The 11205-nt window shown below is 38.2% G+C and overlaps 1 protein-coding gene across 50 annotated transcripts in view; it reads right to left on the bottom strand.

The window, feature by feature from the left end:
• DTNB (dystrobrevin beta) overlaps positions 1-11205 on the bottom strand; it is a 302368-nt gene that overhangs the window by 129008 nt on the left and 162155 nt on the right. The window lies entirely within an intron of this gene.

Below are 11205 nucleotides of genomic sequence, written 5' to 3'. Positions count from 1 at the left end.
ACATGCCTCTAATCCTAGCTACTTGGGAGACTAAGGCACAAGAATTGCTTGAACCGTGCAGGCAGAGTTTGCACTGAGCCAAGATCGCACCACTGCACTCCAGCCTGGGTGACAGAGCCAGACTCCATTTCAAAAGGGAGGGAGGGAGGGAGGAAATTTAACCAAAGTGTGAGGCTTGTATACTGAAAACTATAAAACATCATTGAAAGAAATTAAAGAATACCTAAGTAAATGGAAAGATTTCATATGTTCATAGATTTTATATTGCTAAGATAGCAATATTCCCCAAACAGATCTATTGATTCAGTACAATTCCTATCAAAATCACAAAATACCTTTTTGCAAAACTTGATGAGCTAACTCTAAATGCACATGGACAAGCAAGAGACATCACCCAAAACAGCATCTTCCAAAAGAAGAACAAATTTGGAGGACACATACTTTCCAATTCCAACTTTCAAAGTGGGTTAGTTTGCTTCAGGTCCAAAGGTTCAGAGATATTCATAAATTGCCCATTACTCTTTCCAGTGACAAAGAAATTCATAATTGGTATCTGAAATGGTTGGCTTTGAAAAAGTTTCTCAGCCTAAATACTATATAAGGATTGACTGATAGATCATGGAGCCTCTCTAAGTAACTGTCTAAACTGGCATTCACATCACTGCTATGAGCTCACTCCACACCACGCCTGTCTGCACTGTTGGTTGGAGTACCCCAGGCGGAAGTACAGCTGACAATGACACTCTTCCAACCTATCCATTCGAGGCCTCCTGTGTCACGATTTCTCTCCCATGTCCATACAAAGGTTGGGGACAATGATAAATGGATGCATTCACAGGAAGCTGAAGAATGCCACTGTAGACAGAGCTGAAAGTGAACTTGATGATGTTCTAGGGTATTTTGATGATGAGTCTAGGGTATTTCTCATTTTGAAGATGGCAAACTTTTTGCATCCAGCAGCATTTTAGTACTTTCTCATCTGTACCCACATCAACAAGATATATGTCTTGATTTATTTAGAATTCTAAAGGTTTACATGGTCAAGTTAGTTTTTAGAGATCCTTTCTTGGGAAAGATCAACTTATATTTGGGGTTTGCTTGCTCCATTAAAAAAAAAATATCAAAAGCGTGCTGTCATTTGTACTTCTCCTACTAAATCCTATTTCTCTCTTTCCTCCTACAGCTACTGATAAAATTTAAAAGCACAAAAATTTAGAAATACAGCTTTATTTCAGTTTCATGACTCAATTTCATACAAAGTCTTTAAATGCATCTTTGACGTCAATGTCTTCATCATCGCTAAAGGTTCTGAGTCAAAGGTTCTGAGTCAGCACACAGTTCTCCACAGGACATTATCTTTACTTCTGTATCAATTATTTGGAAACAATTTCTCTGTATGTCCTCAATGGAAAGACAATGTGGTATACTACTTGGTGGTAAAAAGAATGAAATCCTGGCATTTGCAGCAACATGGACGGAACTGAAGATTATATGTTAACTGAAATAAGGCAGACACAGACAAATATCACATGTTCTCAGTCATAGGTGGGAGCTAAAAGTGTTGATCCCATAGAGGTAGAGAGTAGAACGATGGTCACCCAGAGGCTGAGAAGGGTGTGTGGGGGTGGGGAAGGATGAAGAGAGGTTGGTTAATGGGTACAAACACACAGTTAGATAGAAGGAACAAGTTCCAAAGTTCAACAGCAGAGTAGGGTGACTATAGTTAACAATAATGCATTGTATATTTCAAAATAGGAGAACCTGAAATGTTTCCAACACGCAGCAGTGATAAATATTCAAGGTGATGGATACCCTAAATACCGAGTTTTTTTTCTTTTTTAATTTTCATTTTAAGTTCATGAGTACACGTGTAGGATGCGCAGGTTTGTTATACAGGTAAACGTGTGTCATGGAGGTTTGTGGTACAGATGATTTCATCACCCAGGTATTAAGCTTAGTATTCATTAGTTATTTTTCCTGATCCTCTCTTTCTCCCACCCTCCACTCTCCAATAGACACTAGTGTGTGTTGTTTCCCTCTATGTGTCCATGTGTTCTCTTCATTCAGCTCCCAGTTGTAAGTGAGAACATGAGGAAATATCCTGACTTGATCATTGCACATTCTATGCACGTAGCAAATTATCACATGTATTCCATAAAAATGTACAAATATTATGTATCAATAATTATTAAAAATTAAATTTGATGTTTTCTGCACACATAATAAGCTTGATATAATGAGAATATGGGGAAACGTGCACCCAACAATTTGAGGAATTTTTTAAGCACAATTTTTTTGAAAATTGTTCAGATGCTAGGCCCTAAAAGAAATCTCAACTCTACCAAAGAATCATTATCATACAGAATACCATCTCTCACCAAAATTCAATAATTATCACAAAGAATCAAAGAATACAAAAACGTCTCATGTGTTTGGAAATTTTAAAAATTGCCTTAACTTTACAATTGGATCCATGCATATTAGAAAAAAAGAATTTTAAATAATGAATTAACTGAATAACCATCTTAAGAAATAAGAAATTAGTAACATGGTTTGATCCTTATATGTTTTCTCTTGTCTAAATATTATCCGTAAGTTGACAATTCCCAAATTTGTATTTCCAAACCACACATACCCCTGAAAGTACATTTGATGTGTTAGAAGGGGTCTATGATGTTTTTCATTTTGAAGATGGTAAACTTTTGGATCCAGCAGTACTTTAGTACTTTTTCATTTGTAACTTACTCTAATGTACCCACATCAATAAGACATGTGGATTGATGTATTCAGAATCCTAAAGGTTTACATGGTCAAGTTACATACCCCCACCCCAGACATATAAACTTGCTATCTGACACCTCCACTTGGCTGTCAAAAAGGACTCAACACGTCCAAAATGGAGCGCTCACCCTACCCAAGCTTGTTCTACCTATAGTAATCCTCATCGCCATCCTTCCAGCTGTGCAGGCCAAACTGACCTCTCCTTCTTATTCTCCACTTTAAAGTCGGCAAATACTGTTGCCCTAAGTACATTCAATATTCGTGTATCTGATCACCTCTCATTACCTCTACTGTTATCTACCTTGTCCACTCAAGTCCTCCTCTCACCTTTTTCAAAAGCTGACTCCTTCCTTTCATCCTGACTCTCCTTTAGTCTATTCTCTACAGCGGCCAGAAGGAACATCCTTTTAAAATGGAAGTCAGATCAGTCAAAGCAATCCAAACACATCCTCATGTCACTTAGTTCTTACAATAGCATATAAGACCCTCTACCATCTAGCCCTCATAGTATCTTTGATTTCATCTCCCTCTTGCTAATTTAACTCCCCCTCTACCATCTTTTTTATGTTCCTTAAACATGCCAGGTATGCTTTGGCTGCAGGGCCTCTGCCCAGCCTGTTCCTTTGGCAAGGAATGCTCTTCCTCCAGATACCCAAAAGGGTAACTCCATCATCTCCTCCAAGCCGATGTTCAAATGTCACTTTTCATTCAGGCCTAAAGCAATTATTAAAAATGACAACCCACTAGACCTCCAATACTGCCCATCCCTCTTTCCCTGTTTTGCTGTTCTATGTAGCACTTGTTACCTTCTAATATATAATTTATTTATTTATTATGATTTTTGCCTGTTTCCCACCACTAAAAAACAAGCTCCATGAGTGCAAAGATTGTTTTGTCTGTTTTTATTTAAGTGAGGCCTAGAACATATTAAGCGCCCAATAAATATTTGCTGAATAATTGAATGATAAACAGAGAAAATCTGAAGATAATGAAGGAAATAATAAAGACAAAAGCAGCAATCAGTAATTATTTATTTCATTTCACGATAATTACTAACAATAATTTTGACATATAGAGGAAAGGGCTGTTAAATATGATCCATTCTGAATGTCAAATATGCTAGATATACCACTGGCCTTCCAATTTATAAATACAGTATATCTCTTCATTTATTTAGGGCTTTTAAAATTTCTTTCTTTTTTTTTTTTGAGATGGAGTTTCACTCTTGTTGCCCACACTGGAGTGCAATGGCGTGATCTCGGCTCACCACAACCTCTGCCTCCTGGGTTCAAGCGATTCTCCTGCCTCAGCCTCTAGAGTAACTGGGATTACAGGCGTGCATCACCACGCTGGGCTAATTTTGCATTTTTAGTAGAGATGGGGTTTCTCCATGTTGGTCAGGCTGGTCTCAAACTCCCAACCTCAGGTGATCCACTCACCTCGGCCTCCCAAAGTGCTGGGATTACAGGCGTGAGCCACCGTGCCCAGCCCTAAAATTTCTTTCAGCAATGCTTTGTAGTATTTAGTTTACACATCTTGTACATATTTCAATATATTTATTCCTATGTTATGTTTCTTAATGCTATTATAAATGGTATTGCTTTTTGAAAGTTTGTTTTCTAATTGCTGCTAATATATAGAAATGCCACTGATTTTTTTAAAGTGACCTATGTCCTGCAATACTGCTAACTTCATTTGTTAATTCCAGTATTTTGTTTTGTAGCTTCCTTAGCATTTTCTGTGTACACAATCATGTCATCTATGAATAAAGAAAATTTTAATATTTCCTTTTCAATCTGAATGCCTTTAATTTCTTTTTCTTGTCTTAATGCACTAGCTAGGATCACTAGTAAAATGCTGAATAGATGCACTAAGAGTGACATTCTTGCCTTGTTCCCAATATTAACGTAAAATGTTCAGTCTTTTAACATTACGTATGATGGTAGCTAGGCAGGTTTTTCATAGACGTGCCTTTTCAGATTGAGAAGGTACCCTCTATTCCTAAATTTGAGAGTTTTTAAAAATGTGAATTGAGGGTTGAATTTTGTCAAATGCCCAAGATCATTTTCCTTCTCTTTGAAACACACCCTTTATAAATTCCTTTAGCGAGGTTCCTTTAGTCGTAAGCTCTCCATTTTTATTCATCTACAAATGTTTTGTCTTCGCCTTTCTTGACAGGTATTTTCTCACTGGATATACAATTTTAGGATTATAATTATTTTCCTCTCAGTTCTTTGAAGGTCATATTCCACTGTCCTCTGGTTTCTAATGTTGCTCTTCAGAAGTCAACTCTCTGTAAAACTGTCAATTCTTTACAATAATCTTGTATTTGTTTTTAACATCTTTTCTTTGTCTCTGGGTCCTCCTGCTTCACTGTGATGTGTGTGGGTGTGAATTTTCTTTTCTTTTTTTTTTTTTGAGACAGAATGTTGCTCTGTTGTCTAGGATGGAGTAAAGTGGCGCGACCTCGGCTCAATGCAACCTCCATCTCTTGGGTTCAAGTGATTTACGTGCCTCAGTCTCCCGAGTAGCTGGGGACTACAGGCGCGCATCACCACGCCCGGCTAATTTTTGTATTTTAGCAGAGATGGGGTTTCACCATGTTGGCCAGGCTGGTCTCAAATGCCTGACCTCAAGTGATCTGCCCACCCTGACCTCCCAAAGTGCTGGGATTACAGGCGTGAGGCACCGTGCCTGGCCTAGATTCTTAATTAAGATTTGTTGACCACTGCTATAAACTTGGGACAATTTCCATTCATTATCTTTTGGCATCACCTCGAATTTTTTTTATTTTGTCCTTCTGGAATTCCAATTATCTTAAGATTTATAATCTGTAAATCTAATCTGATATTTACCTTATCCTACTGAGGTTTCTAATTTTTTTTTAAATTCCTAGAAGTTTTATTTGATTCCTTTTCAGATTTTCTGGTAATTTTTATATTCTTTTGTTTCTTCATACTTTATACTCTTAACATACTCCTGCTTTTTAAAAAAACATTTATTTTATATTCTGTATGTGATAATTCACACTCTTTGTAGGACTTTAATGTATTGTTCCTATTAATTCTTACTCACGCCAGCTTATTTTTTTCTTATGTGAGTTCAAGTTCCTTGGAACTTGTCTGTGGAGATTACTCAAGGCTAAGGTTTTTAAGTGCCTTTCTTCCTTTTTTTTTTTTTTTGAGATGGAGTCTCGCTCTATCGCTCAGGATGGAGTACAGTGGTGTGATCTTGGCTCACTGCAACCTCCGCCTCCCAGATTCAAGTGACTCTTCTGCCTCAGCCTCCCAAGTAGCTGGGATTACAGGCGTCTGCCACCACACCCGGCTAATTTTTGTATTTTTAGTAAAGACAGGGTTTCACCATGTTGGCCAGGCTAATCTCGAACTCCTGACCTCAAGTGATCCGCCCACCTCGGCCTCCCAAAGTGCTGGGATGACAGACGTGAGCCACTGTGCCCAGCTTAAGTGCCTTTCTACAAAGAGGATTTATGTTAGCTTCTGACAGGTTTCTGGGAGCACCACCCAAAAAGAGAAGCTTTAAATTTAATTAAATTTCTGAGTTGGGATTTGGAGGCTAAAAATATGGTATAAATTCTGGTTTCAAACCCATGTGAAAGTGGGCCTGTGGTTAGGAATTTCTCTTTTAGGCCTTTGTTCTTTGTAATTATAAATTATAGCATGCTCCAACTGCTGATTTTCTCAAAGGGTCAGGAATAAATGTTTATGTTTCCTACCTGACAGCTTGGTAAATGTGAGAGGGAATGTGAGATGATCAGCTTATAAATTAGAGTGCTCGCACAACCAGATGAACAACACATATTAATGTCCTAAATCTATACGGAAACATGAATGATTTTCTTAAAAGGTATTCTTTTGTACAGCATCATACCACTTATTTGTATTTATTCACTTCATTTATGTGAGAAATGCATAGATTATGTCAATATAAATCAGTATCATACCCTAAGTTCATGTTGGTTCAAATTTAAGGTTACCTTTTGTTTTGTTTTTTTTTTTTTTTGAGATGGAGTTTCACTCTTGTTGGCCAGGCTGGAGTGTAATGGCATGATCTTGACTCACTGCAACCTCCACCTCCTGGGTTAAAACGATTCTCCTGTCTCAGCCTCCCAAGTAGCTGGATTACGGGCACATGCCACCATGCCCGGCTAATTTTTCTATTTTTAGTAGAGATGGCATTTCATCATATTGGTCAGGTTGGTCTTGAACTCCTGACCTCAGGCGATCCACCTGCCTCAGCCTCCCAAAGTGCTGGGATTAGAGGCATGAGCCACTGCGCCCAGTCAGATTACTTTTTTAATGCTTCCATATGGAACTGATACTTCCATACAGTATCAGTTTTAGATTTTCAAGCTTTCAAAAGGGCTCAGCTCACCCAGATAACATCAGTGGCAGTTTAATCAATTTCTCAAAATGAAGATATTAAAAATTCATCTAAAAAAACTCTATGGAGAAGCTCCTCACAAGAATGTTTTCCTTGTGATAAATTGGACACAGGCAATGAGTGAAAAATAACAGCTGGATTTATATAGAATTAAACATGAGGTGGTCACAGCTTAGAATAACTAACTAAAGGGAAAAAAGAAGTCCCTTAAATCCCAAAACAATTTTATTTAAAAAAGTGAAAAACCAAGGATGTAGATTATTCAATACAATTTAACTGAACATTTCTTTAAATTCATGCTTGGAGCCAATGTATCCAGTTTTACCCTTAGGATTATTCCATTAACATGATCCAAAGGGGGAAACGTGAGACAAAAGAAAAGGGCCACTTTACACCAAAGGAGATGCCTTATTCCAACCTTATCTTGACCTCCAGGAAGGTCAAAGACAAACTTCTCTCCAAAAACTCATAAAAAAATACAGATTTTTACAGTATGAGTAACTTCTCTTTGGTGGCCTTCCAAAGCATCAGTAGGACCAGCAAAAGCATACCAAATCAACAAGCAAGGTCCTATAATGTGACCTTGAACAAAGAGACTACAAGAAAGTTGCTGAATGTAACCTAATTCAACTAGAATTTACAATTGTGCTCCATCCTCTAGAAACACAAACCAGTATAAAGTTCAGTCCCGCAAACACATGGAATCTGCCAGGCACTAAAGATGTACAATCCCAGCTCTTAAGAAGTTGATGGTGCAAAGAAAGTGCTTACAGCCTTCAAGAAGTCCAGGTTTAATACATACGCAAGAAACCCTTAAAAAACGAGACAGCATTTTATTGGGTGCCCAAATGACTGATAAAACAACAAGAGCTCAAGGAATTTAGGAATGGAAAGAAGAGATCCATATGAGTTAGCTACTTGGAGGGTTGAAGGAAGGTTGCATGGACATAGTAGGATTTAAACTGGACTCAAGGATATAGAAAACCTGTAAGTCTGAAAGAGACAAGCAGGACATTCAGGAAAGCAGGTAGCCGGGCTGGGACATCATGAGCTAGCTCAGTGGAAAGAGCTATAAAGTTTTAAAGGGTAGGAATGCGGCAGGTCTGGCAAAGCAGAGGCTTTGTCCTCCATAAATTAGTAGTAGAAGATAAGATTCCAAAAGTAAGGTGGGTCCCGATTACACAGGCCTTGAATTCCAGCACGAGGAGTGCCTCCTTGATTCTATAGGCAGTGAGGTTTTGTAGATTTTTAAATAGGGTAGTAATATGACAAAGGCAGTGACTCAAGAAGATTAATTTGTTAGAAATAAGTAGACAGATTAGAGTTTTGAGAAGAATGAACGAGGGCTAACACAGCAGGTTCTAAACTCAGGCAACAGTCAAAAGCGGGCAATATGAAGACTTGCAAAGGTGCCAAGAAATATTCAAATTATTCTAAATTGCAGTCAGTATACAAATCCTATTAAGAAATTCCATTCAAATGAAATATAATCCTGAGGCTCAATGTCTGCATGAAATTATATTACAGGTATAACTTAGGTTCAGATAGAGAAGAAATAAATGTCAAAGGAAAGCAAATTTCTCCAATACTATGAATGATTACTTTTTAAGGATTTTTAAAACAATTATAATGAACTGGAGAACCATTGCTTTCAACTTCAATTTTTGAATTATTGCTCTAGCACTGTAAAAACACAGGAAATAGGTCGGGCGTGGTGGCTCACACCTGTAATCCTAGCACTTTGGGAGGCCGAGGCAGGCGGATCACTTGAAGTCAGCAGTTAGAAACTAGCTGGCCAACATGGTGAAATCCCGTCTCTACTAAAAATACAAAAAAATTAGCTGGGCGTGGCAGTGGGTGTCTGTAGTCTCAGTTACTTGGAAGGCTGAGGCAGGAGAATTGCTTGAACCCAGGAAGTGGAGGTTGCAGTAACCCAAGATCACACCACTGCACTTCATCCAGCCTGGGTGACACAGCGAGACGCGTCTCAAAGAAAAAACAAAACAAAACAAAACAGAACCCCACATGAAATAATGCCTGCCTCATTATGACACACTGATATCATTTAATAACCTGAATGCCTCATGAATATCACTACTATTAGTAAATCATGAACACATATAGATACACATCCATTTACGTATTCTGTAAGTATTTATTTAAGATCTACTATTTGCCAGATCCACGCCCGATGTGGAGATACCACAGGAAGCAAAATAAAGTCCTTGTCTCTGGCAGTAAAATGAGTTTGGTGGGAAAAAAAAAGTTCTTATTTTCAAAGAACTTACAGTCTAATAGGGTAGAGATTATAAACAAATACGAAAACGAATTTTTAAAATGTCATATAATGGCAAGTGCCATGAAGAAACTGAAGCAAGAAGAAACAGTGACTGATGGTGCTATTTAAGATAAAAGAGTTACAGAAAGATTATCTGAGAAGCTAACATTTAAGGAGAGATCTGAATAACGTAAACAAATAAGCCATGTGAATATGAGGATGAGGGGCATATCAGGCAAATGAACCAGTAGTTGCTAAGGCCCTGAGGTGGACGCATACTTGGTATTCTTGGTATTCACAAGGAACAAAACCAGAATAACAAAGGAGGATAGGGCAATGGGAAAGTGGCAAGAAATAAAATTAGAGAGGTTGCCAGGAACCAGATTTTATGGGGCTTTGCAGACCACTGTATAGACTTTGGCAAAGTCTAGTCACTGAAGGGATAAGAGCCAAAAAAAAAGACATATCCTATATATGTCATAGGACAAATATATTGTAGTGCTAAACGAATTTACTAGATCTGAATTTTCATCTCTGAATTTTCTTTGCATACATCTAACACTCTTTTAGAAACAAATTATTTGTATTATAAGTTCACATAAAAAGAAACATATTTGAAAAAATCTTTTTTTTTTTTTTTTGGTGGGGACAGTCTCGCTCTGTCACCCATGCTGGGGTGCAGTGGCTCTCAGCTCACTGAAACCTCCACCTCCCGAATTCAAGCGATTCTTGTGCCTCAGCCTCCTGAGTAGCTGGGATTACAGGCCCAACCTCCACGCCTGGCTAATTTTTGTATTTTTAGTAGAGATGAGGTTTCACCGTGTTGGCCAGGCTGTTCTCCAACTCCTGACCTCAACTGATCCACCCGCCTTGGCCTCTCAAAGTGCTGGGATTACAGGCGTGAGTCACCGCACCTGGCTGAAAAATCTTAAAAGGATTTTTCATTGACATTATCATTAAGCAGGATATAAAAGTGGGTTGAATCAAAGGGAGTATATCCACAGTTGTGGCTCCTGCTAAGGATTTGTTACACATAGAAGACGACTGTGCCCTATATAGGACTCAGTGCAAACACAGAAGGCAAGAAAAAAAAAAGCAGAACAAATACACTGACAAAAAACAAGGAAGAAGAAGGGTAGAGTGTGAGAAGGAAGAAGAGGAGAAGTGATCAATAGATTTAATAGAATCCTTGTCAAAATCTTTTGTTAAAATTGACAGATATAGACTAAAATGTGTGTGGAAATGCGAAAGATTAAAATACCCAAAACAATTTTGAAAAAAGAAGAGAACTTACACTACTCAATTTCAAAACTTACTATTAAGTTATAGTAACCAAGATCATACGGTATAGCTATAAGGACAGATATACACATAGGTCAATGGGACAGAATTGAGAAATAAATTCTTATGTACAGTCGGTTGATTTTGACAAAGATGGCAAGACAATTCAACGGCGCAAGGAATGGTCTTTTCAACAACTGGTGCTTGGACAAGTGGATATCTACGCATTTATTTATTTATTTATTTATTTATTTATTTAAGACTGAGTCTTGCTCTTCTTGCCCAGGCTGGAGTGCAGTGGTGCGATCTTGGCTCACTGCAACCTCCCAAGCCATTCTCCTGCCTAAGCCTCCCGAGTAGCGGGATTACAAGTACCCGGCTGTAATCCCAGCACTTTCGGAGGCCGAGGCAGGTGGATCAACCATGCCCGGCTAGTTTTTGTATTTTTAGTAGACACAGGG

Source organism: Macaca mulatta, chromosome 13 (genome assembly GCF_049350105.2).
Source record: "Macaca mulatta isolate MMU2019108-1 chromosome 13, T2T-MMU8v2.0, whole genome shotgun sequence".
Classification (NCBI taxonomy): Eukaryota; Metazoa; Chordata; class Mammalia; order Primates; family Cercopithecidae; genus Macaca; species Macaca mulatta.
Note: the sequence above shows the minus strand (reverse complement) of the source record. Positions and strands in the feature narration are given on the sequence as shown.